At 41.9% G+C, this 27,447-nt stretch overlaps 2 long non-coding RNA genes across 5 annotated transcripts in view; both read right to left on the reverse strand.

Annotated features, from left to right (window-relative positions):
- The window catches only part of LOC109200612 (uncharacterized), a 4,603-nt gene extending 2,249 nt beyond the window's left edge, over nucleotides 1-2,354 (reverse strand). For 3 of the 4 annotated variants that reach the window (XR_003217312.1, XR_003217314.1, XR_003217313.1), the window contains exons 1-6: nucleotides 2,027-2,354; nucleotides 1,373-1,826; nucleotides 1,096-1,179; nucleotides 860-1,002; nucleotides 411-683; nucleotides 79-311 (exon numbers count right to left, since the gene is read on the reverse strand). This is a non-coding gene — a long non-coding RNA (uncharacterized LOC109200612). The remainder of the gene's footprint in view (nucleotides 1-78; nucleotides 312-410; nucleotides 684-859; nucleotides 1,003-1,095; nucleotides 1,180-1,372; nucleotides 1,827-2,026) is intronic. The other variant, XR_002060771.2, reaches the window with a different exon arrangement.
- Nucleotides 2,355-16,341: 13,987 nt separating this feature from the next.
- On the reverse strand, nucleotides 16,342-20,369 carry LOC112844584 (uncharacterized). Its single transcript, XR_003217311.1, has 2 exons — nucleotides 20,312-20,369; nucleotides 16,342-16,458 (listed from the first exon to the last, which is right to left on the reverse strand). It is a non-coding gene; the product is annotated as an uncharacterized LOC112844584 (long non-coding RNA).
- Nucleotides 20,370-27,447: the final 7,078 nt, after the last annotated feature.

A 27,447-nucleotide genomic window follows, 5' to 3' on the forward strand; every position in this document is an offset into this window, starting at 1 on the left:
GCATTGTATGATGGATTATCAGCCAGTTAGCTCTTAGGAGGTAACTTATTTGGACAACACAATAATTTTAATGCTTACTGGATCATCATTGGGACAGAAGAGGAAAGTTCATCCATGTTGTCCCCCCAGAGGCTTTGTGCAGCTACTCCAAGAAACAGTTCTTTGTCTGGCAACTGTAGGCTGGCATCCATGAACTTCATGTCCTTCAGTGGGACGTCAGCAATAAGGCTGGCAGGGAAAAATCTTCCCATGAATCTTCTCACCAGGCTGGTCATCTCCTTGTGTAGCCAATGGACCATCACTCCTTCAGCCTAGAAACACATGAAGGATTATCAGTTATGAAAAATTATGAGAACAGCATTATTTATTATCACAATTATTAAAGTTTATCTTTTGCTGGGCTGGCTGACCTGAAATAACCTTGAACTCTGCCAGTGGCTTCAGAACCTGGAAGAGGAAGAAGAACTTTGTCTTCTTGCTGGTTAAATGCTCTGCCAGCATCTTCACCTTGTCAGGCTTCTCCACATCCTCATACTGGCCTGCTGTGCATCCCACTGGTTGAGCACCCGGTTTATGCCAAAACAAGTCAGCAAGCTGGGCCACCTGGTTCCACAGTATTGGAGTATCTTCAGTCTCTGAGTCTGAACTGCACAAACTCTTTGAAGAGTTCAGCATGTTTGGCACTAAAGTTGAGAACGGTCAAATAAAATAAATAAATAAAATACAATCAGGAAAGAAATTGTTAAATAATGAAAAGCCAGGAAGCTAAAAATGATATCCAATAACAGTCCAATTGTGGAACAGAGGCTCTTTTTTAACTTATGTGCAAGTGTAACATGTAGCATATCAATATGCTTACCTGACGTCAAAGAGCATAAATGCTGCTGAGGATGTGATCAACAGGCTGGCCTAGAGCCCTAATGCCACATCCTGTGGCCAGCTGGACCTCGTCACCCCCTTCTGAGTTTTCGGAGAGAAAACCCTGGCCAATATCACAAACTCCTTTAAATAAAATCATATTTATTTAGAGAGCAATTTTCACTGACGACAGCCACAAATTACTTTATAAGAGAAGTATAAATACAAAATACATACTTTATCTGAGTTTCTGTTTGTGCTTTCATCACACATCAGACCAAAGGGTTGGTTTAGGCACAGTCCAATTCTGGGCAATGGCACCTATCAAAGTGCACAGAAATGAAAACGCCGTTTTTCTACTAACTGTACTGCACTTGCTGCTTACTTGAATAATAATAATAACAACACTAATTAGAATATTTAACGACTTAATCTTAAATACGGGAGGACTCTGTATTAAAAGGGATAGATGGCAACCCTAACTCTTAGAAAACAATATTTTATATACACTCACCTTTCACTATTTGAGCCTTTGTTCTGCCATTTGCCTACTGGCGAGCGATCTCCCAATCCGGGAACATATCCTTCAGGGACTTGTAGCTTGTAGCTTGTAGCTAACAGCATAGCCATCTTTGTCTCGGCATAAACACCATCCTTGGGTCTACCTTCAGCAACATGCCCCAAAATACTGGGTCGTGATCCGTGCTGCACGCATATTTCCTTCTCTTGCTGGTCGTTGCCATTTCTCTTCTGCTTCGTCTTCCTTTGTTCTGATTCCCGCGCTTGACTTCGAGGTGTCACCGTTATTATTGTCCGCCCGCCAACGGAAGCTCAGTTAAGGATGGTTTAGCACTTTTGTTGTCCGGGTGAAATTAGGAGAAATTCTGGAGAATGGTGGCTTTCAGGAAGGGCACCGAAATTCGGGATTCTCTCGGAAAAATCGGGAGGGTTGGCATGTATGATGGCACCTATCAAAGTGCACAGAAATGAAAAAACACAGTTTTTCTACTAACTGCACTGCACTTGCTGCTTACTTGAAATAATAATAATATTAAGAACATCAATTAGAATATTTAACGATTTAATCTTAAAATACGGAAAGACTCTGTATTATAAGGTATGGATGGCAAGCCTAACTCTTAGAAAATAATATTTTATATTAACTCACCGTTCAGTATTCCAGTGCCATTGTTCTGCCATTTGCGTACTGGCGAGCGATCTCCGAATCCGGGAACATATCCTTCATGGACTTGTTGAAAACATCCGCAAACGTGAATGGGATGTTGCTTGTAGCTAACAGCATAGCCATCTTTTTCTCGGCATAAATACAACCCTTGGGTCCCTCTTTGGCAACATGACCCAAAATACTGAGCGTGATCGGTGCTGCACGCATATTTCCTTCTCTTGCTGGTCGTTGCCATTTCTCTTCTGCTTCGTCTTCCTTTGTTCTGATTCCCGCGCTTGACTTCAAGGTGTCACCGTTATTATTGTCCGCCCGGCAATGGAAGCCCAGTTAAGAATGGTTTAGCATTTTTTTTGTTTTGTTTTTTAAAGTCTTTGCACAAATTTACAAACTCTCAATGGGAGATACCATTGGTGCAATTACATCTGAACAAAAAACATAGGAAAAAACAAAACAAAACAACAAAAACAAAAAATAAACATTTACAATATAAATGGGCCATATTCTTATGACATTTTCTTTTCTGGCAACACTAACATACGTGAGGCTTACCTGGTACAAAAAAAATGAAACACATTCATTAATAGTGTTTCATTATTATTCATTATTAGTTTCAGGAATCTGATTTAACCGTAAAGAGGGTAGCTTTATTTGTTCTTTAGAGTAACATAAATGATTTTGTATCAAGCTCAACAGAAGTAAAGGGATCACATTACAAACTTTGTTATATACTCTAAGGGAACACTGAATGTTAAACTTGGCATTGAAAACACATATTTTGAGAAACTGCCCCTTCTCCTCAAGTAAATCTGTTATAAAGATGTTTTTTTTTCATGCCAATCTTTAATGAATGACTTCCTAGTAATTGTAATGGTCCTGTTATTCCACAAGGTGGCGCCATGGGGCGTGAGGTCATGGGCAAAAACCATCTTCCAATAAGATGAGACTTGTTTATGATATTCTGACAGTTTGACAGGCAACTTCCATATATCAAAATCACATTTCAGGAGAAAATCCAACCCTCCCACCTTTTTGAAAACATTTTTGGGGATATGGAGTCAGGTTTTGAGAGGAAGGCTTTTATCCAATTTATTTTAAATACTCCAGCCATTGATTGAAGTGATTGATTGGAGTTCATCTTTTTAATACTTTGCGGGGTAATGTATCATGAATAACCTGGATAAACCATCTTTGAGACACCCTCTGATTTTCATAATAAATTGCATCCAAAAATTGTAATATCTCTCATTAACCAATGATTTAGTGTTTTGGACATACCATCAGTTTTATCTTTTAGCTTTTTTTGACTTTTGATATCTTTTTTAAATAGATGCCTAAATATTTAACTTCACTTTTCACGGGAATTGTCCTCATGCTTTTTCCAACAATCATAAAGTGAACATTTCTTTAGATTCAGGTACAAGTCTGAAGCTTTAGAAAAAACTGAAATTCCACTCAAAGCTTTATCAAGCATTGATTAATCCTTCAAAAATATTACTGTGTCATCAGCAAACTGACGTCTTTTCAGTTCAGTATCAAATATATTTATTCCTCACCACCAAGTGTGGTTCAATTTCTTACTCTTAAAACCCCCAAATTACTGTCCAAAATATACAGAATGCTTTCTAAAATAGATGAATCAATATCACTTCCTATTGCAAAATGGGAAGCGGATTTATCAGTTAACTTTGACCAAAACTTCTGGTCTCAGATTTGCTTAAAAACTTTTCATCTAATTAGATATCCCAGTCTTCAATTAATTCAATACAAAATACTACATAGAGTGCACTATACAGGTCATCGGATGTTCAAGATGGGCTTTACATCTACCAACAACTGCTCACACTGCCAAACCAATTCACCGGACAATTATATCCACGCACTTTGGTTCTGTCCACCAGTTCAGAAGTTTTGGCGTGAGATATGTGAAGACTTATCAAAGTGTCTGAAATGTAACATTCCAACTTCGCCTTTAGTGTGTTTGTTGGGCAGCTTAGATAATGTCACTCCGGAAAAGAATATAGCCCATATGGTTTTCACTGCCCTATGCATAGCCAAGAAAACAGTCCTCATGAACTGGAAAAATAAAAAATAATCTTAATTCTAACCAATATAGAAATTATCTATTAGATCACATTAGTCTTGATACAGCCTCTGCCACCACATCAGATCAATTTCTCTGGGCTCCTTTGATCAGCTCCATCACCTAGTGGGGGTGGGGGGTCTTAGTTTGGTCCCACCTTCACTGTTGTGATTGGTGTGGGGGTAGGGACAGGCTTAGGGCATCGGGGGTTCCCGGGAGCATCTTCCTTGGGGGGCTCAACCCGGGGTAGCAGTCATGGCCAATTGGGGGCTCTGTTGGCTCTTAGGTGACGGTTTCCTCGTGGCTGAGTGCAGCAGGGCTAGGGGAGGGTCTGTGCTGACGGACGTGGGTTACTGACCTGGTAGCCTGGCTGCCCCTGGGTGGGTCCGGGATGGGCGTGAGGTTCTGGGGGCACTCCGTCTCTGGGCTGGGGCCCTGGCCAAGCCTCAGGGGCTTGGGTCCTGGTTGGTGTGTTGCCGGGGTTGTGGGCGGGTGGGTGTGTGGGGGCCCAGTCCTGGCGCAGGGTGCCGCCTGTGCATCGAACCACCTGGGGGGCTCTTCAACTGGTGGGGGAGGTTGTCACATCCTGCAGGAGCCTTCCTCTCTTCAGGAACTCTCTCTGCAGGAGGGGGAGATACAGGAGAGGTGGAGGAAGATCTCAGCCTGGGCGTCTATTGTCTTGTGTAGTCTGGAAGATGAGTGGATGATGGGGTGGGTGCAGCTTTCTCTGTGGTGGGGTCAGGTGGACTGTCCCGGGCTCTGTGGGGCCGGGAGGCGCTGCTCCACTGGGCCCCGGTCTGGATGGGCCTGGGCCCCCCTTTCCCTGGCGGGTTGCAGAGTATGGGGGTGCCTACTGGGGTCAGCGGGGGAGCTGACCCCAGGGAGGGGTCACTTGCCCCTCCCTTCCTTCCCTCCCCATCTCCAGCTGCCTCCCTGTTCCCGCTCCACCACAATCACCCACACATGCAGGGCCTTGGGGTAGGGGTGTGTCACCAGGGTGCAGAGGAGACATCCCCCCCCTCTGTCCCCTTCTGGCTGCCTCTTCCTCAATTTTATCCCACAACTTAGACATTCACATTACTCACACTCTCATTACACATACATATAGGATCTTGGGGGTGGGCACGCTACACGGATTCCAATCACCATCAGGGTGTACACCTCACCCCTGGCGTCGCTGCCCACCTCTCAATTTTAAATACACGTAGACATTGAGGGCTATCAGGAGGGGCTATACGCTTACCTGCTGCTCTGGCAGGTAGCTCCATGCCCTCCTGGGTTTTAAATGCACCTTACAACACACATACATCAACACTACATATGAGCGGGTGGAGGGAGGTTTGGAGTCTTCCTACACCCCCGTTCTCTGCGGCCTGCTGGAGCGGGGGGGCTAGGAGGAGGAGTTGGCCGTCCGACTGGGGTCTGGAATGTGGGGCCTCCCTGCTGCTGCGGAGTCGGGGCGGTCTGCTTCTCCCCACCGCAGGGAAAAGGGTAACACCACCTGGGTCTGGGCGCAGTTTCCCCTCCAGGGGCAAGGGTACCTAGACCCGGGGCTTAGAGTACGCTTGGGGAGTGTGATTGTGTGTACAGTGTCTCTCTATGTCTGTCTCCACATTGGGTGAGTGTTGAGAGCATGAGGGTGGGAATAGATGTTTGTATCTGTGTGTGCCTGTTTGTCTGTGTCTATATGTCAGGTTGGGTATCAGACCCCACCTCTCTGGGGACATCTCAGGCCCTCCAAGGTTTGGAGGCCCATCTCCCCCACCACTTCCCCTGCCGGTGGCAGACGCCCTCAGACATCGGTGCATTGGTGGTTCTTTGTGTCCGGAGGTGGGCGCCCGGGTACCCACCGGCTCACTCCTTGGCGACTGCTTATCGGGGCATGGAGCCTGGGGCTCGCTCGGGCCACTTCGGGGATGGGGTGCCCTCGGCCTCTCGGCCTGGGGCTCGGTCACTCAGGCACAGCTGGCTGCCGGCGGAGCTCATGGGCACGTCACTGCAACCCCCCTGGCTTCTGCTCCGCGGCTGCTGAGTGACCCCTCATCTGGGACTCTCCTCGGCTCTTTCTGGGATAGTGGCGCGGCTGCCCCTCTGTTGGTCTTCCTTGGTCTCTTGTGTTCTGGGGGCCTCTGGACGTCTGGAGTTTTGATCTCCTCCATACCTGCTTCATGCCCTGGAGGTCGGGGCAGTGGCCCCCCACACCCTCTAGCAGATCATTACATGAAGGAACCTTTTAAAAACAAGCGCGTTCATGCTCACAGGTGTACACACGGGTGATCACACACACAAATTACACCCTTTTGGGCTCCTACCTCAAAGCACACTGTGCGCTGTCGATCTCACGTGCTGCACAATAATGTTTAATATTTAGTATTTACTGTCATATTCCCATAGATCATTGTGATCTTGTTTATTACTCTTGTCTTCTTCTGCTTGCTTTCTTTTTTCTTTCTCAACAGGTGATCCAGGTGATCGATATATATATATATATTTTTGTCTGCTTATTCTGTTGGTTTTTGTTTTTTGCCCTTTTTCCCCGTCCCTCTTCTCAGGTTTTTTTTTTTCTTTTTTTTTTCTTTCCCTCTTTCTTTCTCCCCTTTCTTTTCAAGTCTGTCCCGTATTCAGCAAGCGAAAATAAAATAAACAATAAAAGGTGAATCAGATGGACCATTACGGCAAGGCTGGGATGGTCCATTTGGTAAAGTAAATCCGTTGAGCATGTTTCTTCGCCTTTAGACAATAATTCTGATGGCAAAAGAACCAAACGGGACAGGTTAAAAAAAATAAATAAATAAATAAATATATATATATATATTTATTCCTTCAAGGTCTATGAATGCCTATCACCGTTTCACATGTATTCTCATTTTCTTTCTCTGTCAGGCCTGAGGTCCCATCTTCTGTGGTACCGTGCACTCTCCAGACAGCTCTCCTTCAGTTCTTTGTTTTCCTTCATCAGCGACTCCATCTTTGTCCTTAGCTTGTCAATTTCCTCTTTGTTTTCTTTGGTTGCCTTTGTGTTTGCTTCGATGCTTCATTCAAAGGGTCTTGTTAAGTGAATCAAATCTTTCCTCACATCTTTTTGTGAAGGCTAGCAAGACTTCATATATATTCTCATTGCCCACCTGCTTCCCGGTAGTTTTTGCTTCTCAGTTTTTTGGGATTGGGACTTGGTAACGGAGTGTGGTCGCCCATCTCTTCTATATCTTCATCCTCACATGCTTCTTCCATTGCAGCGAGGTTGTAGTCGTTGTTGGAAAGGCTGTTAGCTTAGGACAAATGGAGGAAAATGGAGGACTTTGTGTTGGAGGCAACTGTGAGTTCACGCACTGAAAATCTATTTGTGGCCTAAGATGTTTAATCTGTCCAAAAAAGTTGAAAAGCAATTTCTCAGTCTTTGTTTTCTGTTTGTGAAATGTTGTGCTCATGTGCAAGACCCAGCAGAAACACTGAAAAGCACCACAATAAACCAACTCTGCCAACCACACAGTTGTTTCAGGTCACCATGAACAGCTCACATTGTAAATCACAAAGAGCCAGTATATTATACTGTAGATTACACTCACTGTGACAGGATGGCTTGAAGGAAGTAATTACACTCTGCTTCATTTGGTTACAGCTCAGATTAAGGGACAACACATGGACAGATGGAAAAAATGTCTGAAAATATTTACTATTAGAAAACATTTATTACAGAAGTTTCTGTTTGGCAAACTTCAAAGGGGGCTTAACAAAAGCTTGATTTTGTTACACGACAGATAACTAACTATTTGGGAGGGTGCAATGGCTGCCCCTAAGCTTTCAGTACACTGTAAAATGTAATTCTAGCTGTTTGTTATTTCAACATATTATTCTATATCAGTTTGACGATAGATGACTGAAGTTGTTGTTATAACATAGAATTACAAGTTAAAAACGTCCCAATTACACCAAAAAAAGCTAACTTGAAAACTCATGTCCAGCTAAATCAGCAACTTATGTGTAGTGATGCGCGAATCATGAACGAATCGTTCAATACTCGAGAATCACTTTACTGACTCGTGAATCATGATTCACAAGCGCAACTGACTCACTGACTCATCCCTGTTGCTGTTAGCAAACTAATTTCACTAGTAGAAATATATCTAGCTTATAATTCAAATTGTGAAGAAAAACACAACATCCAGTATCTTAACAAAAACATTTCTGCTCTGAACTGGAAGAAAAAACCCTGAGTAGAAGCTCACATCAAGACAATAGCTCCTCGGTTTACAGTAGCAACGCTCTGCTAACATGCTAACAGCACATTTGAGCTACTCACCCCCTCCATTCCTGCGCTGAATCGTAGGGGAAGCAAATCACTCATGACTCACTAACCCCCTCCCTCCTGTGCTGAATCGTAGCATAAGCAAATCACTCAGGACTCACTAACCCCCTCCCTCCTGTGCTGAATCGTAGTGTAAGCAAATCACTCAGGACTCACTAACCCCCTCCCTCCTGTGCTGAATCATAGAGCGCGCGAATCACTCATGACTCGCTCACCCCCTCCCTCCTGTGCTGAATCATAGAGCATTTTGTTACACGACAGATAACTAACTATTTGGGAGGGTGCAATGGCTGCCCCTAAGCTTTCAGTAGAATATTAGCTCTGATTTCTAATTAAACTACAAACTGAGATAGAGCATATATGATTTTATCTCGGGGGCTTGACAGTGATTTGATTTATTCACACACTCACAGTGTATTCAATTTCAAAGATCATGGAGCACTTCTTTAGGGCTGGTCTGGAGATGTCAACAGACTTTAGGTGACAGGAAGTGCTGCAAGAACTGAGAAACACAGTATTAATCTCTTTTTGGTGCACATGATGACAGATGTGATTCATGTATTGTGAGTGACAGGGGATTTCTTTAAATCTCCCTGCCGTTCTTTCTTTAGCCAAGACTCCTGAGTTTAGAAAACACACAAACACTGCAGTTCTTCTTTTACTCGCGAGGGCAGCCCTTTAGACGCAGGATCTGCGCCCATTGACTGTCCGCGTCCTTTATTTATACTTTTCTGTGTGTGTGTGTGTGTATGTGTGTGTGTGTACAAAGGTAACAACGTCATTTAGAGCAGCGGGTTTTTTCCCCTTCTCTTCATTTGCATGTTCTCGTAAAAGAGCTGAGCTTGGTCTTCTCTACATCTAAATGTTCAGAACAACAGGATGCGGTTAGTATCTGCATAAGTTCAGCACACAAGTTACTAGGTAAAGAGTCATGTAGAAATGTGCTTAATGATAATACATTTCATGTAGCTGATCACATATACCATATTCTCTTAACAGTGAGTATTATGTGTTGAGGATTTCTCTTTGTGACTGAGATCCTTACTGGTGGCAAGATTTATATTGAGCATGCATCATGCATGTAGTGTCATCAGATACGTATGTGCTGTTCCACAAACATGTGATTTTTTTTATTGTAGTCAGTGTTTTATTTCTCCAAACAGTCACACAGAAAAAAGCCAGTTGGCTACAGATAAACGTAGAATAAACCGAGGACAGAACAACAGAAACAGAAGTGTTTCACATCCTGCCTCAGTTTGTCAAACTAAAAGCAGTGATGATGTAATCCACACTCCTACTGTGTATACTAAGTACCACTTAAACTTACTGTGTTTTAATTTACGTTCTTACCATTCATCCATTTTCTTCTACTTGTACAATTTAGCATTGCAGGGGTGAAAGCTAGAGTCAGCTTGCACAGGTCGAGGGGTAAGGTGCACCCTGAACGAGTCACCAATCTAGCAGAGGGCTCATTCAGGTATGGTTATCATCAGTGGAAATGATAATAATCACTCCTCCATCCCTATTAACCTGTGGGAGTCAGGGCAGAGGAGCACAGAGAGTGAGAGGGGAGAGACCTCTGCTGGAGAGGTGAGTCAAGGATTTCACAGGATGGAGTCATTTGTGATGCAGACAGTCTGATTAGAATTTAATGGAACTCAATATGGATATGAAATATGAAACATTTCAGTCATGGTACAACTTGAGCTCATATTTAGGAGAGTCAAGATTAGAAAGTGGAGAGAGCAAAGAGATATATATATAAGTCAAATTAGCCTGACTCACATATTTTTGAGGGATCTAGTTTAATATTACTTCAATTCAAGTCATTTAGTAATATTTTTCAGGGCTTTAAATTGCAACCACTTTAGTCACATGTGCCCAAAATGTAATCTGTGTAACTTCAAAATATTTGGAGCAACAAATTACTGTGGTGTGTGAGCAAAAGTCATGACATTAGCCTCTATGTTGTATCAGTTATCAATTCAGTATGTTTGAATGTATCTTGAAGGGTCAGGCAGAAGGAGAGGCTGAGGGAGAAAAAGGTCAGCAGGCAAGTTTAAGTCATAGAGAGCAAGGAGAGACAGAAGAGCTGCAGCAAATGGATCAAGAGGCAGAGGAAGATCAAGTTATTAGAGAGAGAGGAGAGCAAACAGGCCAAGAGAGGGAAAATGATGAAGCAGCTGCAGCAACTCATTCTACTACAGGGTTTGATTGGTGACAAAGACACAGGGCCCAGACAGCTGAAGCTGAAGAGCTATCCAGATGACTGTTTTGGTACACAGAAGCGAGCATTTCACCGCAGCTGGTTTGAAAAGCACAACTGGTTAGAATATTCAGTCAGTCAGTGGCTGTGTCCCAATTCAGGGTCTGCACGCTTGAAGTACGCATTTCAAGTGCGAGTACGTCACCGCCACGCAACGACGGCTGTCCCAATTCAAAGTGTACTTCAAATGCATACTCCAAATGCGCCGTCGATTTCCTCAAATATCAAGCGTGGTCCGGTGCACGCTTCGTGGTCCCATATATCCCACAATCCATAGCGCGGCGGTGGGTGTGGATAATTTTGCCGCAAAATACGGCAGAAGGGAGCGGCCGAAGAGTGAACTGTCAAAAGTAAGTACTGAATATTATATCACTTATTTATGTGTGGATGTTTAAGAACATTAAAACATTACTGTTGGCCACATGTCGGCAAAGTTATGTGACATTAGTGATGTTTGTACTTTCAGCGTCAGCTTGGTTTTAAAGCCTCTACTTCTAAATATATATATAGTTGACCTTAATCTTACAGAGAATGTGATGATTTTATGGATAATTAAAGTCAGTCATATATCCACAAACACAACAAGCTGAAAGTCGGTGATGCTGCTCGGTTTGCAGTCCTGAATATGACGGCACAAGCAGGATTCACTGCACTGTTAATGTTAGCTATGTTATATTGCTGCCTCTGTTCGGTGGTGTCGAGCCAAACGGACTTTAACGTGTGTTTGAACGAGCTGACGGTTCACTCGTTAAGCTGAAAGAAAGATGCTTTAATCACAGGAGTCACACATGTGTCCACTGGACCATCTGGGAACTCTTCTTGTTTAGCACTCGTAATAACACAAACACTAAATCCTCCTTCTCTTGTGCTGTTTTGTAGCAGTGTGTACACCTGAGACTGTCACCTGTCTGTCTGTCCTGCACTCTCTCTCTTTTTCTTTCTCTCTGATTGTGGAATAAAAGTATGAACATGTATTTATAAGTTACACTTGTGTTTGAATCCTGCAGCTTATCACACATTTGATTTCCATGTGTGACAACTGCAAGTGTCCAGAGTGAGGACAGACTGAGGGACCCACTGCTGCACATCATCTGTGAGGCTTTGCACCCCTGATGATCCACCAGGACAAACTCAGCAGTGTGTGAGGAAGAGGAGGAGGAAGAGCCAGCAGCAGCTGACAGATGGAGAGAATAGACAGACTGTTCCCTGTTTGTGAAGGACTGCTAGGAAAGTTTAACATAACTAATTGTCTGTCCTGAATCAGTCTTATTAGGTAATGTTCAAATAATTTGATCATCCCAGTGTTTTCAGTGTGGGAGAAAGTACTCAGGGCCTTCAAGTTACACACTATGAAAGGCAGCAACAAGTTTCATATTCAGAAACCTAAAGTATGTATCAACAGCAGAATGGAGCTAAAAATAAATGTTTGTTTCAGTTCTATGAAGCTTTGAGTATTTTGGATCAGTAGCACTGCTGTGTTTGTTGCATCATATTGCTGTAATTGTTTATATGCTTTATATATTCTGAGGTAAGTTGATCTATAGTGTTACATCATATTCTATAAGGATGTTATGTGTTTGTATACTTTCTGCCCAGTTTGACCCATTTAGCAGAAGTCAGCCTGTTTAAGGCTCTGATATCTATTCTGTATGACTTAAAGCAGTTATGACATGGTCTGATTTTCTCACCCAATAAAGGAATATTTCATATATCAGTCTACTCTTCATTCTATCAGAAACAGTTATCACAGCTCGTACATTTTCTTTTTACACATATATGTAAGCATTGAGCCAAATTTAGTAATGCCAACATATTAAAATAACAATGTTTGTCTCTTATATATAATACATCTGTATATACACTGTCAGAGATACTTGTCTTTGAGTGAAGATTTAAGGTGATAGGAAATATAAATAACTGCTACTTGCATCTTTGACCCAGAGTTCAAGCTCATATATATATATATATATATATATATACAGGGAGTGCAGAATTATTAGGCAAGTTGTATTTTTGAGGAATAATTTTATTATTGAACAACAACCATGTTCTCAATGAACCCAAAAAACTCATTAATATCAAAGCTGAATGTTTTTGGAAGTAGTTTTTAGTTTGTTTTTAGTTTTAGCTATTTTAGGGGGATATCTGTGTGTGCAGGTGACTATTACTGTGCATAATTATTAGGCAACTTAACACAAAACAAATATATACCCATTTCAATTATTTATTTTTACCAGTGAAACCAATATAACATCTCCACATTCACAAATATACATTTCTGACATTCAAAAACAAAACAAAAACAAATCAGCGACCAATATAGCCACCTTTCTTTGCAAGGACACTCAAAAGCCTGCCATCCATGGATTCTGTCAGTGTTTTCATCTGTTCACCATCAACATTGCGTGCAGCAGCAACCACAGCCTCCCAGACACTGTTCAGAGAGGTGTACTGTTTTCCCTCCTTGTAAATCTCACATTTGATGATGGACCACAGGTTCTCAATGGGGTTCAGATCAGGTGAACAAGGAGGCCATGTCATTAGTTTTTCTTCTTTTATACCCTTTCTTGCCAGCCACGCTGTGGAGTACTTGGACGCGTGTGATGGAGCATTGTCCTGCATGAAAATCATGTTTTTCTTGAAGGATGCAGACTTCTTCCTGTACCACTGCTTGAAGAAGGTGTCTTCCAGAAACTGGCAGTAGGACTGGGAGTTGAGCTTGACTCCATCCTCAACCCGAAAAGGCCCCACAAGCTCATCTTTGATGATACCAGCCCAAACCAGTACTCCACCTCCACCTTGCTGGCGTCCGAGTCGGACTGGAGCTCTCTGCCCTTTACCAATCCAGCCACGGGCCCATCCATCTGGCCCATCAAGACTCACTCTCATTTCATCAGTCCATAAAACCTTAGAAAAATCAGTCTTGAGATATTTCTTGGCCCAGTCTTGACGTTTCAGCTTGTGTGTCTTGTTCAGTGGTGGTCGTCTTTCAGCCTTTCTTACCTTGGCCATGTCTCTGAGTATTGCACACCTTGTGCTTTTGGGCACTCCAGTGATGTTGCAGCTCTGAAATATGGCCAAACTGGTGGCAAGTGGCATCTTGGCAGCTGCACGCTTGACTTTTCTCAGTTCATGGGCAGTTATTTTGCGCCTTGGTTTTTCCACACGCTTCTTGCGACCCTGTTGACTATTTTGAATGAAACGCTTGATTGTTCGATGATCACGCTTCAGAAGCTTTGCAATTTTAAGACTGCTGCATCCCTCTGCAAGACATCTCACTATTTTGACTTTTCTGAGCCTGTCAAGTCCTTCTTTTGACCCATTTTGCCAAAGGAAAGGAAGTTGCCTAATAATTATGCACACCTGATATAGGGTGTTGATGTCATTAGACCACACCCCTTCTCATTACAGTGATGCACATCACCTAATATGCTTAATTGGTAGCAGGCTTTCGAGCCTATACAGCTTGGAGTAAGACAACATGCATGAAGAGGATGATGTGGACAAAATACTCATTTGCCTAATAATTCTGCACTCCCTGTATATATATATGATAATCTTACAATACATATAATATTGTCCATATTATATTAACATTACCACAGTGAGATGACTTTAGTCTCATGAACAACATTAGCTAATTATTATTTACTAACTAATCTTGAAATGACTGTTCAGTACAGAAATGAAGCCCAACAATCATGTTTTACAGTCCCGTGGTCTCAACTAATCAAAGTGATGTCATGACAAAAATGAATGACCAACAAAACATTTTTTCTCCATACGGTGCGTACTATAAGTACGAGAAGTGCGGAAGTGAGAGGTTTGTGAAATGGGACGGTCTAGCCTTCGTCGTGCTGCTCAGGTAGCCTAGCAACCATGATACTAACCGCGAGAAACGTTTCATACAGCATTGTTTGACAAAAATGAAGGAGAAAAAATGTTTTGTTGGTCATTCATTTTTGTCATGACACAACTTTGATTAGTTGAGTATCTGAGGCTGAGACCACGGGACTGTAAAACATGATAGTTGGGCTTCATTTCTGTACTGAACAGTCAGTTTAAGATTAGTTAGTAAATAACAATTAGCTAATGTTGTTCATGAGATTAAAATCATCTCACTGTGGTAATGTTAATATAATATGGCCAATATTATAGTATTGTCAGATTATTGTGATATACATATATATACACACATGGTACTGTTAAGGGTTCAGATATTGAGGAGGAATCCAAAATAATAACCACTGATCTGGCCTGGTGCAGTTAGACGAAGATTTTAATGTACACACATGTGGAGTCCAACACTGTGCAGATTCGGTGTTGAACTGTCTTACAATAGTCAGAACAAAGACTTTATAGGGTTTCTGTTGCCAGGCAGATCCAGTGCAGCATACGTCAATCCAACACCACAAACGTTCAGTTAACTTTGAACACAGTTTAAAAGAACATTGTCTTCGGCTCGACCCCAGGTGCTTCCTGTCACCATCCTGCCCAGGCTTATCTTCTGGAACATCAGGCCCACGTTCTGCACAAACTGTCACTCATGCAGGCACAATTTTGCAGTTGCAAGCAAACCATGATTAAACTCTTCCCTATATAAATGAGTCTAATACTGTGTGTGTGTGGGTGTGTGTGTGCTGTCCTTTATTTCACCCTTCACTTCATCAGCTAAACCTTGTAACCTTTCCACCAGACAGAAGGCCAGCACGTACACAGCTGAAACTATGTGTGTGTATGTGTGTATGTCTGTACATGTGTGATCCTCACGCTGCACCTTAATTGACCTCAGCTTAAGCAACCAGGCTAAGGCCATCCTGTGTGTGCCGATCTTGACTTATATGTAAAATGTATAAAACAAATGTTTCAATCTAATACAACTACTTAAAGCTTAATCAAAGCTTAATCAAAGATAAATGCCTAATAAAATAACCTGCTCAAAATACTTGCACTCAGACTCGGCTTTCAGTTTCACTTCTGCAAGCCTTGCAGAAGTGTTTCCTGTCTCATTTTGGCACAGAGTATATTTCCTGTCCCTGCAGCTCCGTCTCTCACCCGCTGAAGACTTCAGTGTAAAAATATAAAAACATTCAAAAGCCTTTAAAATTATAGATTCAACTCAACAGTTTAAAGTGGTTCTTACTGGACCTGTAATAAAGACTAATATAATACCAATATATTTGAACATCTGAATGCATCTGAATGCAACATCACTATTGATGATTATAAAAATAGCAGCAAATAATAGCAGTAAAATATTTCTACTCTTCACAGTATATATATATATATATATATATGTAGAAGGTATATATAGATGGTATATATATATATAGAAGTAGAGGCTTTAAAACCAAGTTAATGCTGAAAGTACATTAACTTGGTTTGCGCCGTTGATGGAGTATGCATTTGAAGTACACTTTGAATTGGGACAGCCGTCGTCGCGTGGCGCTGACGTAATTGCACTTAAAATGCATACTTCAAGCGTGCAGTCTGTTGTGGAAGTTTTCCATTTAAATAAAGCCTGCAGACGAGCGGTGAGCAGTAGCTAACATTCTTTAATCAAAACACACAGAACAGAAAACCAAGCTTGTGGAGAGCCTGCATGACCGCGGGGCAGGGTCAGCAGAGTCTCACTGAGCCTAGCATGGCTCTCAGTTAAATACCTTCTTCAGAAACAAAAGGCAGTACAGCTGTTTCACACCTTAAGGTTCACACTCGCTTGCTACCTCCCAGAGTCCTCGAAGAGACAAAAGACTCTTCCTCTGGAGTGGTCTGCTTCCCCCCAACTTCCTTCTTACAGTATGGATGTCAGACATGTTAAAATCCAGTGGCACCAAGGCATTATACAATAAAATAATGTGATTAATACACAAGTAAAAGAAATTCCTATACAATCCCACCCTTTGATTCTTAAATCAAGAATCACATTAATACCAGAATTTCTTTCCTGACATTCTGTAATCACATCAACATTATTTTACACTTAAAGGAGTTTCACACTGTGTATCCTCACTTCACTGTTCTCCCACCACCCTTTGTTCATCTTTAATCCTCCCCACAATCTAAGCTCTCACATGCAAATGGCAACAACAATGATACAGAGGAAAGGCCTTCTCCATAGTGTCAAAGTACTTTGCATGGCAAAGTGAAGCAGCATTAGGTGGTCATTCTCAGTCCCAGTCATGGCTCCTGGTGTCTGTGCCATTTACAGAGTCATAATTCCAACTCTGGTCTCCCTCTGTGCTGTCACTTTTGGAGGTTGGCACGCTCTCTTCATCCCTCTATTTCTGTTCCAACACGGCTGTAGATTTAAGGCAGAGCACGTCGTACACCTTAGCTGTCTTCCTCAACGTCAACGGCGAAACTCTTTCATTTTATTTTAAGATTTTGCTGTTCAAAATCTCCTCGTGACAATCATTTGGAAGCCCAGTGGTGCAACCCACTGTCGTTTGTCAGCTGTCCTGCAGATGGTCCCTGCTCTAACTGGTCCTGGTGAAGCATTATCTCCTCTCTGCATCTGCACCTCAGTCAATCCTTCCATATCCCTCATGTCACGGTCCCTGAAATTTAAAAATGAAAGCTCCCCGGAAAACCCTCTTGTGCCCTATTGTCAGCTTATCACACTTAGACATGCCCAATAAAGTTGTGCATTGTCTCTTAAAAATTCCCAGGGCTTCTACCCTGGAGTAGTTTCACTCCAGGCCCTGTCGTAAGAAAACATTAGCCAGTGGTGTGATTAGATCATATGATTAACCCTCTGCTGTGGAAAAAATTAGATGTTAGCGCAGTGCATCTGTATGCACACTTTCTCACAGTGACCTCTGCACTGTAAACAATACAAGGTCATGAATAACACACCGCTGGTAAATTCACAAAGACACAGAAAGTGGCAATTAAGAGGTTAAATCAGCACGGCCTAAAAGCTCATGCAACCCAGGATGTTGCTGTCACCTTTCTGTTCCTGTAAAAAAAAAAAAAAAAAACATACATACATCCACCCTTTTGTCAGGTCAAGGCGGAGGTGCAATCTTGCATACTGGTGTCAAGTCAGTAAAGCATTTGTCAGTCCCCATTTTTTATTTGCTGACAGTAGAACCTCTCGTGACGCAATAAGTTTCTACTGCCAGCAATGACGTCATTTCAAAAAGAAAAAAATTTTTTTAGACTGGATTACCTCGCTGAATCCTTTTTGGCAGGGACTTGTTTTCTGATTGTCCCAAATAAGTGGCTTTCTCCCGAGCCCATTTTAATTTTGGGGGGGGAGAAACTCACTTGCGATTGTTCAACATGTTGTGTAGCGCTTTCGATCCCGATCTTGCAGGCCTGCATCAAAAAGAGGAAATTGCCAAACAAAAAATCTCAGTGCACTGTTAAAAATCGAAATAATATGAAGGCCTCTTTTTAGAAGTTGTCTGAGCATGCTCTCTTAGAATGATGGATCAAAACAAAACTAATTGTCAGGTTCAAAGTGGTACCAAAAGAAAATGCATCAGTAAATCTCCCAAACTTTCATCCACCAGTCACACACCTCACACAACAATATTCTATTAGATAATGAGTTCTGTTTTCCCCCATGTAACCAGATGTATGTCATGATAAGACCTCCCCCACGCATCAGAAACAAGAAACTCAATAATCTATTAGTCTCCACTCATCTCCTCTTTGCGGTGCTCCAGACACTTTTCAATTCTCCACGCAAGGCAGTCGTTTTTTCTTCCCAGTTTCCTAAACCCAAATTTCATTTCCCACACTAAAACAGCCATGTCCTCCCCTGCTCCTTCCACTGTGGTCTCATCTCATCTCTCCCCCCTTGCAGCAGTCCAGTGAGAGTCAGTTGTCTTTCAGCTTTGTCCTGTGTTTTCCACTGTCTCATCTTGCCATTTTGCTCCAAAAGTGGAAAATGTCCAACTCAGACAGTCTTTTCAAAGGTCCATTCACACACAGTGAAGTTGCAGCTCGTTCGAAATGCACATCCATCCATCCAGTCATGATGATGCCATTTTTCTCCTTGCTGTCGCTGTCTTGCACAGCTGCTGCTGCTGAACCTTTTCTTCATTGCTCAGGACACTGCTGTGAGCTCTTGATATCCATCTCGTTGTTCTGGAACTGCATTTCTTGTCTTCAGGCAGAGATTCTTGGAGCTTGTGTTCTCAGGGTGACAAACACATGGAAATTAAGCTGTAAAACAATTCATCCAAAACTTGGCTTGAGTGTTTCTAATGATGTTAACCTATAATTTTCTTCCAACTGCTGCACGTGGAAAATTGATCCGGGTCTGCTCTTCACCTGCAAGTGACATGCTGAGACATTTTGATCATTGTTCTCATTGCTTAAAAAAAACACGTCTCCCCTCTCTAGTTCTGAAACTCCCCTTTCTTAAAAACCCAGAGAGATTGTAGTTGTTCTACATTGAAAATCACCAAACCCTCTTCCTATTTTTATTGCTTATTTTTATCAAGAATTCTGGTAAAAAAAGAAATTTTGTGTGTGTCCACCCTAGCGGAGCTGGTGGCCTGCAGTACCACCCTCTTCCGCTAGTTGGAAACAACTTTTACACACATTTCTACACTCCTCTCTTTTTTTTTCTTTTCTTGTTTTTTGTTCCCCATTTTCAACATTTTGAACCCCATTTTTCACTGTTTTTACACACACATTAACTTTTCCCACACAACCATTCTCTGCAATCTTACACACCACACATTTACTCAGTTCTTACCATACAGTCACGCATTGAGTTTTGTCTCTGGCCGCCTGGTGGAAGGCCTGCCGCTTTACTGGATCCAGTTTCCCTTTACATTCAGCGCGTCCTCTGCAATGGCCTTCTTCCCTTACCGGCAGAAAAGTGCTAAAATACCGTCATTTCACGCACTGTAGTACGCAGAAATGATTCCCAACAGTGTACCCGAACCGCCGTTCCTGTGGCGTACTTGGACCGATCACAGGTCTGGGCCGGCTTCTCCCCAACTGCGTGCTCGAGCCAATGTCCTTGTGATGGACCGTACCCAACACAAGCCTGGGGCATCAAACCGCCAGGATTTTTCCTCCGGAGACTCGAACTCCGGGGTCAGCCAGCGTTCCCCCTCGGCCAGACAAAACTCTCCATGACTGTATACAAGTTAGCTATCACTCACCCATCTGCAGGAGTCCCCTCAAAGTTGATGGTCTCTGGGTGGCTGAAACACACGGCTCCGTGACTCTTCCATTTCCTTCGCTTCAACAGCTGATAGGACAAAGGTACCTTTTTCCTCAGGGGTGATCAGCCCGTCCACGGAACCGTTGTTCAGCGACCACATGGACCATTCCATCCTCGTCGCCATTTTGTTGTGGAAGTTTTCCATTTAAATAAAGCCTGCAGACGAGCGGTGAGCAGTAGCTAACATTCTTTAATCAAAACACACAGAACAGAAAACCAAGCTTGTGGAGAGCCTGCATGACCGCGGGGCAGGGTCAGCAGAGTCTCACTGAGCCTAGCATGGCTCTCAGTTAAATACCTTCTTCAGAAACAAAAGGCAGTACACAGCTGTTTCACACCTTAAGGTTCACACTCGCTTGCTACCTCCCAGAGTCCTCGAAGAGACAAAGACTCTTCCTCTGGAGTGGTCTGCTTCCCCCAACTTCCTTCTTACAGTATGGGTGTCAGACATGTTAAAATCCAGTGGCACCAAGGCATTATACAATAAAATAATGTGATTAATACACAAGTAAAAGAAATTCCTATACAGGTCTCTGAATTGGGACACAGCCCTAGTCTCTGGTGTTCTGTTTGTATCTCTCCCTCTTCACTCCCCCCACCATGGTGGCATCTGGTTCCTAGTTCCCGCCTTGTTCTCCACACCCACTCATCACTCACCTGCTGCTCATCATCTATGATTGTTCCTGCCAGTACTTAAGGCCTTGGTGGAGTGCTGTTCTTTGCTGGATTGTTGTATTTACCCCCCTTAATGTAGTCCCAGCTCTCTCTTGTGAATCTGTTTGTCTGCCATCGTGTTTCTTGGTTTTCCATTTTCTTCTCTCTGCACAGACCTTCCTGGACCCCCGCCTGTTTCCCGTGGATCCTGTTTGGATGAGCATGAGTGGGAGTGAGTTTCAGCGTGGGACTAGAGTTAGTGTGTGTGAGTCAGTGTGAAGAGGAGTGTAAACTAGTTACCCCTGCCCTGGCCCTTTCCTTTGAATTTCTAGAGCCCCCGTCCCTTCATCACTGTACATATGTATACATTTCACCTGGTGTTGTAAATAAACCTCCCTTTAGTTGCACAGTTCTGAGTCCTGCATTTGAATCATGCCTGATCTGATGTGACAGAGATGGAGATGTGCCGGGAGGGAGCGCCATACTAGAAAGAGATGGTACAAACTAGTTCTTTCCTCTACTTCAATTAGAAGAGATCATCAGGAGGAACATTATTTATTGATATGCAGAATTCATAGTTATGAGGAGACTGAAGAGGCTCTGAAGGACCATTTTTACACAACAATGTGAGAAGTGCTTTGTGATAAAGTGGGGAGGACATTTATGGCGTGATGGATTGCAAAACAGGCTGCATTAATGTATGTTCAGATAATGCTGTACCCGCCAGGACTGTACTGTGTTTCACAAATACTAAACCGTGGCTCAGTCCTGACGTCAAGGAGAGTCTGCAAGTCAGGAAACAAAGAGGAACTGAAGAGCGTGCAGAAAACAGAGATTAACACTGTCTGTCAACAGAGGTGGCAAAACACAGACATTTTTTACTTAAGAAAAAGTACACATATACTTCTACTTAAGAAGTATAAAAAAATACTTCAGTAAATATTTAAAGTACTGTGAAGTCAAAGTTATAGTCAAATGTATTTATATAGCAGATTTAAAACAACAACCATTGACAAAGCTGCTGTTCAATTAAGATAAAAGAAATAAATACATCGGGAGACATGATAAGAGTTAAGAAAAAGAATCATAAAATTAGAAGATTTGAGTGAGAAATAAGATAAATAAAAGTAATACACCTCATTCTGATTTAAAAGCCAAGGAATAAAAGTGGGTTTTCAGACAGGTTTTAAAAGTGTCCAACGTTGGGGAAGTCCTGACGTGAAGGGAGCTTAGGAGCAGTTACAGCAAAGGCAGCATTAATCTGTTTATCAAACATTAGATTAGAGTCAAAAAAACACTCCTAGGTTCCTTGCAGAAGGTTTTTTATTATTATTATTATGAATTCCTAAAGGGCCAAAGTCACAGCGGTCACAGGGACCAAACACAATCACCTCTGTTTCTGTTCTTTTAGGTTAAGGAAGTTTAAAGCCATCCATGCCATCCTTAACATCCTCCAAACAATCTAGCGAACCCTTCAGAGGACTCACAGATTTACGTTTCAGTGGCAGGTAAATTTGCGAGTCGTCTGCATAGCAAGGGAATGAGATCCCATGTTTTTTAAAAATTGAACCCATAGGGAGCATATAAATAGAAAAGAGAACTGGACCAAGATTGGACTCCTTGAGGACCCCACAAGAAAGTGAGGCTTTTGAGAATGATGTATCCCCCAATCTAACAGAAAAACTTTGGTTGGACAGGTAAGATTTAAACCACTCCAAAGCAGCCTTTGATTCTGACACAGCGCTCAAGCCGAGAGATAAGAATCCCATGATCTACGGTATCAAATGCAGCACTGAGGTCTAATAATATTAAAATGACAAAATCTCTCAAGTCAGTAAAAGTTAAAAGGTCATTAAAAACTTTTACAAGAGCAGTTTCAGTGTTGCGATGCGTTTTAAAACCAGACTGAAATTCTTCACTAATGCCATTTTTATCTAGAAAGGTCTGGAGCTGAGAAGGACAACTTTCTTTAGGAATGTCTGGACTGACAACCAAACATACCAAGCTTCTGTGTTTGAGCCAGAGACTGCACTTGTGGGTGAACAATACAAACATTTGTACATATTTCTTTTATCAGTAATGTAACTTGCAACAAAACGTTCTGGGAAGCTTAAACTTAGTTTCAGAAGTGTATAATAAATAATAAAGTTTATAATAAAGTCATAATAACCTGATATTTAGAATCTCCATATATCATTTCCTTTATGCTTATATTTTGTCAAACAATGGCAGTAAGAAACATAGTGTTAAAATAGCTCTATATAGCATTATCTCTTTAACCTTAAGATTCATCTTGAGAAGAGGTCAAAGGTCAGTTATCGTTATGGGTCTTGCTATATGTTATGACACAAACATAGCACAGTTGTAAGTATCATAGTTTCTAGGTTCTAAGGCTTTTTGTCAGTTTAATAGTGAGCTTTACAAGATGATTTTCGTGCCAAAGGCTGGCACAGGCCTAAGTTCGCTTATGACCTCTAGAGCTGGAAACAACCTCAAGCAATCCTAAGGGTAATCAGCACGGCTAGCATTTTAAAAACATTTATTAAATGTTGTCATTGCTGACATATACCTGTTTAACAGCATGGTGAGTAGTGAGAACGCTAAGTTATTGTTAGCTTTGAAATAAAAATGTCAAAATGTAATATTAGCAGAGCTACATGCTGATGTTATTCACTCGGGGCGATCGAATAACATTAGGCGATCGTTGGCAATTCGTCTTGTAACCGGAAGGTTGCCGGTTCGAGCCCCGGCTCGGACAGTCTCGGTCCTTGTGTCCTTGGGCAAGACACTTCACCTACCGCCTACTGGTGATGGCCAGAGGGGCCGATGGCGCGATATGGCAGCCTCGCTTCTGTCAGTCTGCCCCAGGGCAGCTGTGGCTACAACTGTAGCTTACCTCCACCAGTGTGTGAATGAATAGTGGAATTGTAAGCGCTTTGAGGGTCCCGAAAAGCACTATATAAATGCAATCCATTATTATTATTGTTACTAAGCAAACATGTCAGTTATGATTGAGATTGATTTGATTTTCTGCTTTCTAATATCTGTGTTTATTTCTGGATATACCTATACCTACGTGGTTAGTATACATGCTACATAAAGGCTGACAGAGGCAGTAAGTGTAAATGACCATTAATTAACTGTACATTACGTTGCGGTGAGCTCCATCATATAGTTATATCACGTGCACGTGCACAGGCATGTTGGCAACCGTAACCATGGCCTGCCGAGGGTATATAAATGCTGCACAAGGTTCCATTCCTCCCTTTACACTTGCTCGTGGACTTGTTTCGACCTGCTCCAACCTCAGCCTGTGGAAAGCTAAGTTTTGCAAACATTTTACTGTAAGCGGATTTTACTTGAAAGCGACAACAAGTACTTCATCTGTGGATCGTTTGTACTTGTTTTTGTTTTTCAAGTTGAAGATGGCTCGCCGTGGACCCCGACTCATCGACAGCCACCTGGACTTCGCTGCAGGTACGTTTGAAAATTTCTTTAAATTTAAATGACTGTAATAATTTAACAAGTTCCAGTGTGAATATCAAGTTTTAACGTGATCAAATATGTGTATTCCAAGATTTTTGCCGGTAAATTGTTTGTATGCTTTAAATTTTCCGGGAGAGGTGTAGAAATTATTAACGGCTGGTGTATGAATTTGAAAAAAAGGTGTTACTTTGATTTGAAGGCTTAAAATTGACACTTTCTTTAAAATGAAATGGTTAAAAATAGCTTAATGGACTAAAATTTGTAAAATGCCTGTGGTAACGGCATCTTCAGGGTGTCATGGCGTCAGAACGCGCAGGTGTAAACACACAGATCCCGGTGACCGGTCCCTCCTAACATCCTTTTCTTCTCCGGATCAAAGGCTTATTGACATAAACTATAATTTTTCTCTGCTGCAAAACACAAAGATAAAAAAAATAATCCAAATAAAACAATATCAAAAGAATATGAAAACAGTAGTAATAATGGTATCTTATGTTACGGTAATGCTTTTAATCTTATTAGATAGCAGAGAGATATATTGTACACAGGGATATTTACACAGGGATAGCATGTTTACCACAGATTAGATGCATCTGTCCTTATGGCAGATACAGTCCTTGTGCACATTTCTAAAAATGTGGATTCTGAGTTAAGAGTTTCTGTTTGTTTGTTTATTTTTCACTTGACCAGCATTTTCAGACATACCTGCAGAGCTTTGTGTGTGTGCAATTTTTACTCTTGCCAAGGAGGTTGTGATTTATTAAAAAAATAATATTTTTTTACATTTAGGACATGAGATTGGTACATGTGGTCTAAATGTTACATTATGGTTTGCAACACATATTTAACCTCTGAGCTTTTTTCAAAATGTGTGACATTGTGAATTGTAATAAAACAGGAGAATGAGCTGCATGGTTAGTTATAATTTACTGTAGTATATTTAATAATAATTACTCATGTCCGGCTATTTACAAATCAATACCTATTATCCATTACCTATTCCAACATAGTGTTTGCATAAAGGCTTACAAAGAACAAATAAAACAAATTGAATGTACACAAAATACAATAGTGTCACCTTAAAAGTACACGGAGTGAGCTGACTTGGTGGAGGTTTGGTGGTCTTCTATTAAAAATCTTCACTTAAAGATTTGAACTTAGTTAACTTAGTTGTTTTTTTCTTGCATGAAGTGTCATTCAGTCTGAATAAATGTAGCCTAAATGCTTTTCTCTCATCCTTGCTCAAACTAACAGATGTAGGTCTGTTGCTTTAACACTGAGTGTTATTTCATCCTAATGTTATTTTAAAAATTGTTTCCTCACATGGCGTCTTGACTATGTGGTTGAACGCCCTGCAGAAGAAGGCCTTCCCGAAGTCATCAGAGATCCTGGATGACACTGGATACCCAGCGTATCAGTGAAAGGTGAGTGTGGTGAGTATTTTCCCACTCTCTCACCCTCCTCCTCTTCTGATGAAGCTCAGGACACTGATACCCAGCGTATCAGTGAAGGTGAGTATGGTGAGTATTTTCCCACTCTCTCACCCTCCTCCTCTTCTGATGAAGCTCAGGACACTGATACCCAGCGTATCAGTGAAGGTGAGTATGGTGAGTATTTTCCCACTCTCTCACCCTCCTCCTCTTCTGATGAAAGTCAGGACACTGATACCCAGCGTATCAGTGAAGGTGAGTATGCTCCTCCTCACCTCTCTCATCTGCTTCCTCAGATGCTTCCTCTGCTGCTCCTTCTCACCTGCTCTCTCATGCTTCCTCAGATGCTTCCTCTGCTGCTCCTTCCTCACCTGCTCTCTCATCTGCTTCCTCAGATGCTTCCTCTGCTGCTTCTTCCTCATCTGCTTCCTCTGCTGCTTCTTCCTCTGCTGCTCTTCCTCAGCTTCTCTCTCATCTGCTTCCTCAGATGCTCCCTCTGCTGCTCCTTCCTCAGCAAAAGAGAAGCAGAGAAGACATCTACACCGAAGAGGTAAGTGCAAAGAGGTGCAAGGTAAGTGACCAGTTTGATGCCCTTCAACATCCTCAGTAGTTTTGCAGTAAGACGTTTCTGGAGAGGCCTTTTGAGCTTCGCTTGATGACAGTGACTCTGATTAGTTTATGTTAGAACATGTGTTAAACTTCTAACACTTGTATTATTGTATTGTATTGTTTTTCTTATATGTGACATTAATATTAATATTACATTGTGACTGAAAGGTAGGTTTTAGTTGTTATTACTTCCATTTTTCTTAATATCACAGGTAACTTTTTAAATGAATAATATATGTTTTTCCCAAGCCCCAATTCACCATGCAGGACAAAGGTAAGTCTGTACTTAATGTCAACACAAATAAGTAGAAAAGGTTTAAAATGATGCAGTGAACTGACTGTAGTCTCTTGTTTACACTTTTTCTCTCCCAGAATTCAGCACTTCAGACACTCAACGTCCAAGATGGAGCTAACACCCCCCCAGAAGACAGCCTTACCCGACCAACCGATGAGAAGGATGGATGACCAAGTGAAAAACTGGAGAGTGGTGCTGTGTTCCAACTATGTAAGTTATCACCTCACATTGACAACAAACTGTCTTGAAGACTAAATTCTTCCAATAGTTGGTATAAATCATCGTCCTATGTCAGCAGCACTGTAGGTTTAGCTTTTATTTTATTTTTCATGTGTATACGTTGGGTTTAAAATTGCATTTTAACATCATACATACTGTGAAAATGGTGTTTTGTGTTAAAATGACGTCTTTCTTGTGTTATTGCTTTGCAGGGAAGCTGAGCGTGGACAGAGCTGCACAGAGGACCAAGGATCCACTCTCAGCACTTCATACCTGACTGGCCACAGCACCACCCCTCCTCACCTGGGTGAGGAGGGCCCTGACCCACCTCACAGAGGGAGTTGTGAACATGCACTTCTGTGTCGGTGGGTTTAGGAGCCTCCTCACACACACGGATGAAGACTGTCACTGGAAGATGTCTCCATTGCATCAGCAGGACGTAACCATTTGTAAAATATTGCAGTTTGTGATGTTTTATACATGTTTTTATTGCTTCATTTCAAACTAGGAGATATAAAATAAACCAATTTTCATAATATTTTCTGTGTATTTAGTTGTTTTCTTAATGTTATTTGGAACATCATTGCAACCTGTCAGCTTTTTATTGAGGATTTAGAAAGTTGCCGGTGGCCCGAGTGTGTACAGTGGGGTGTTGTTTTTGTCACATGGTGAAAGTGACCTGATGGGGAGCAAAAAGAACAACTGAACAATTTGGGGATTCACAGACTTTGGTAATCGTTAAAAAAATGAAGAAAAATTGTTCTGTGTGAACTAAAGCTCAAATATAACCATCCTGACACACTGACACAAATGATCTGCTATCTATTAGCAGGACAGTGTTTTCATGAGCCTGGGTGAAGCTAAT

The sequence above is a fragment of the Oreochromis niloticus genome, unplaced genomic scaffold (assembly GCF_001858045.2).
Source record: "Oreochromis niloticus isolate F11D_XX unplaced genomic scaffold, O_niloticus_UMD_NMBU tig00000354_pilon, whole genome shotgun sequence".
NCBI classification, from domain to species: Eukaryota; Metazoa; Chordata; class Actinopteri; order Cichliformes; family Cichlidae; genus Oreochromis; species Oreochromis niloticus.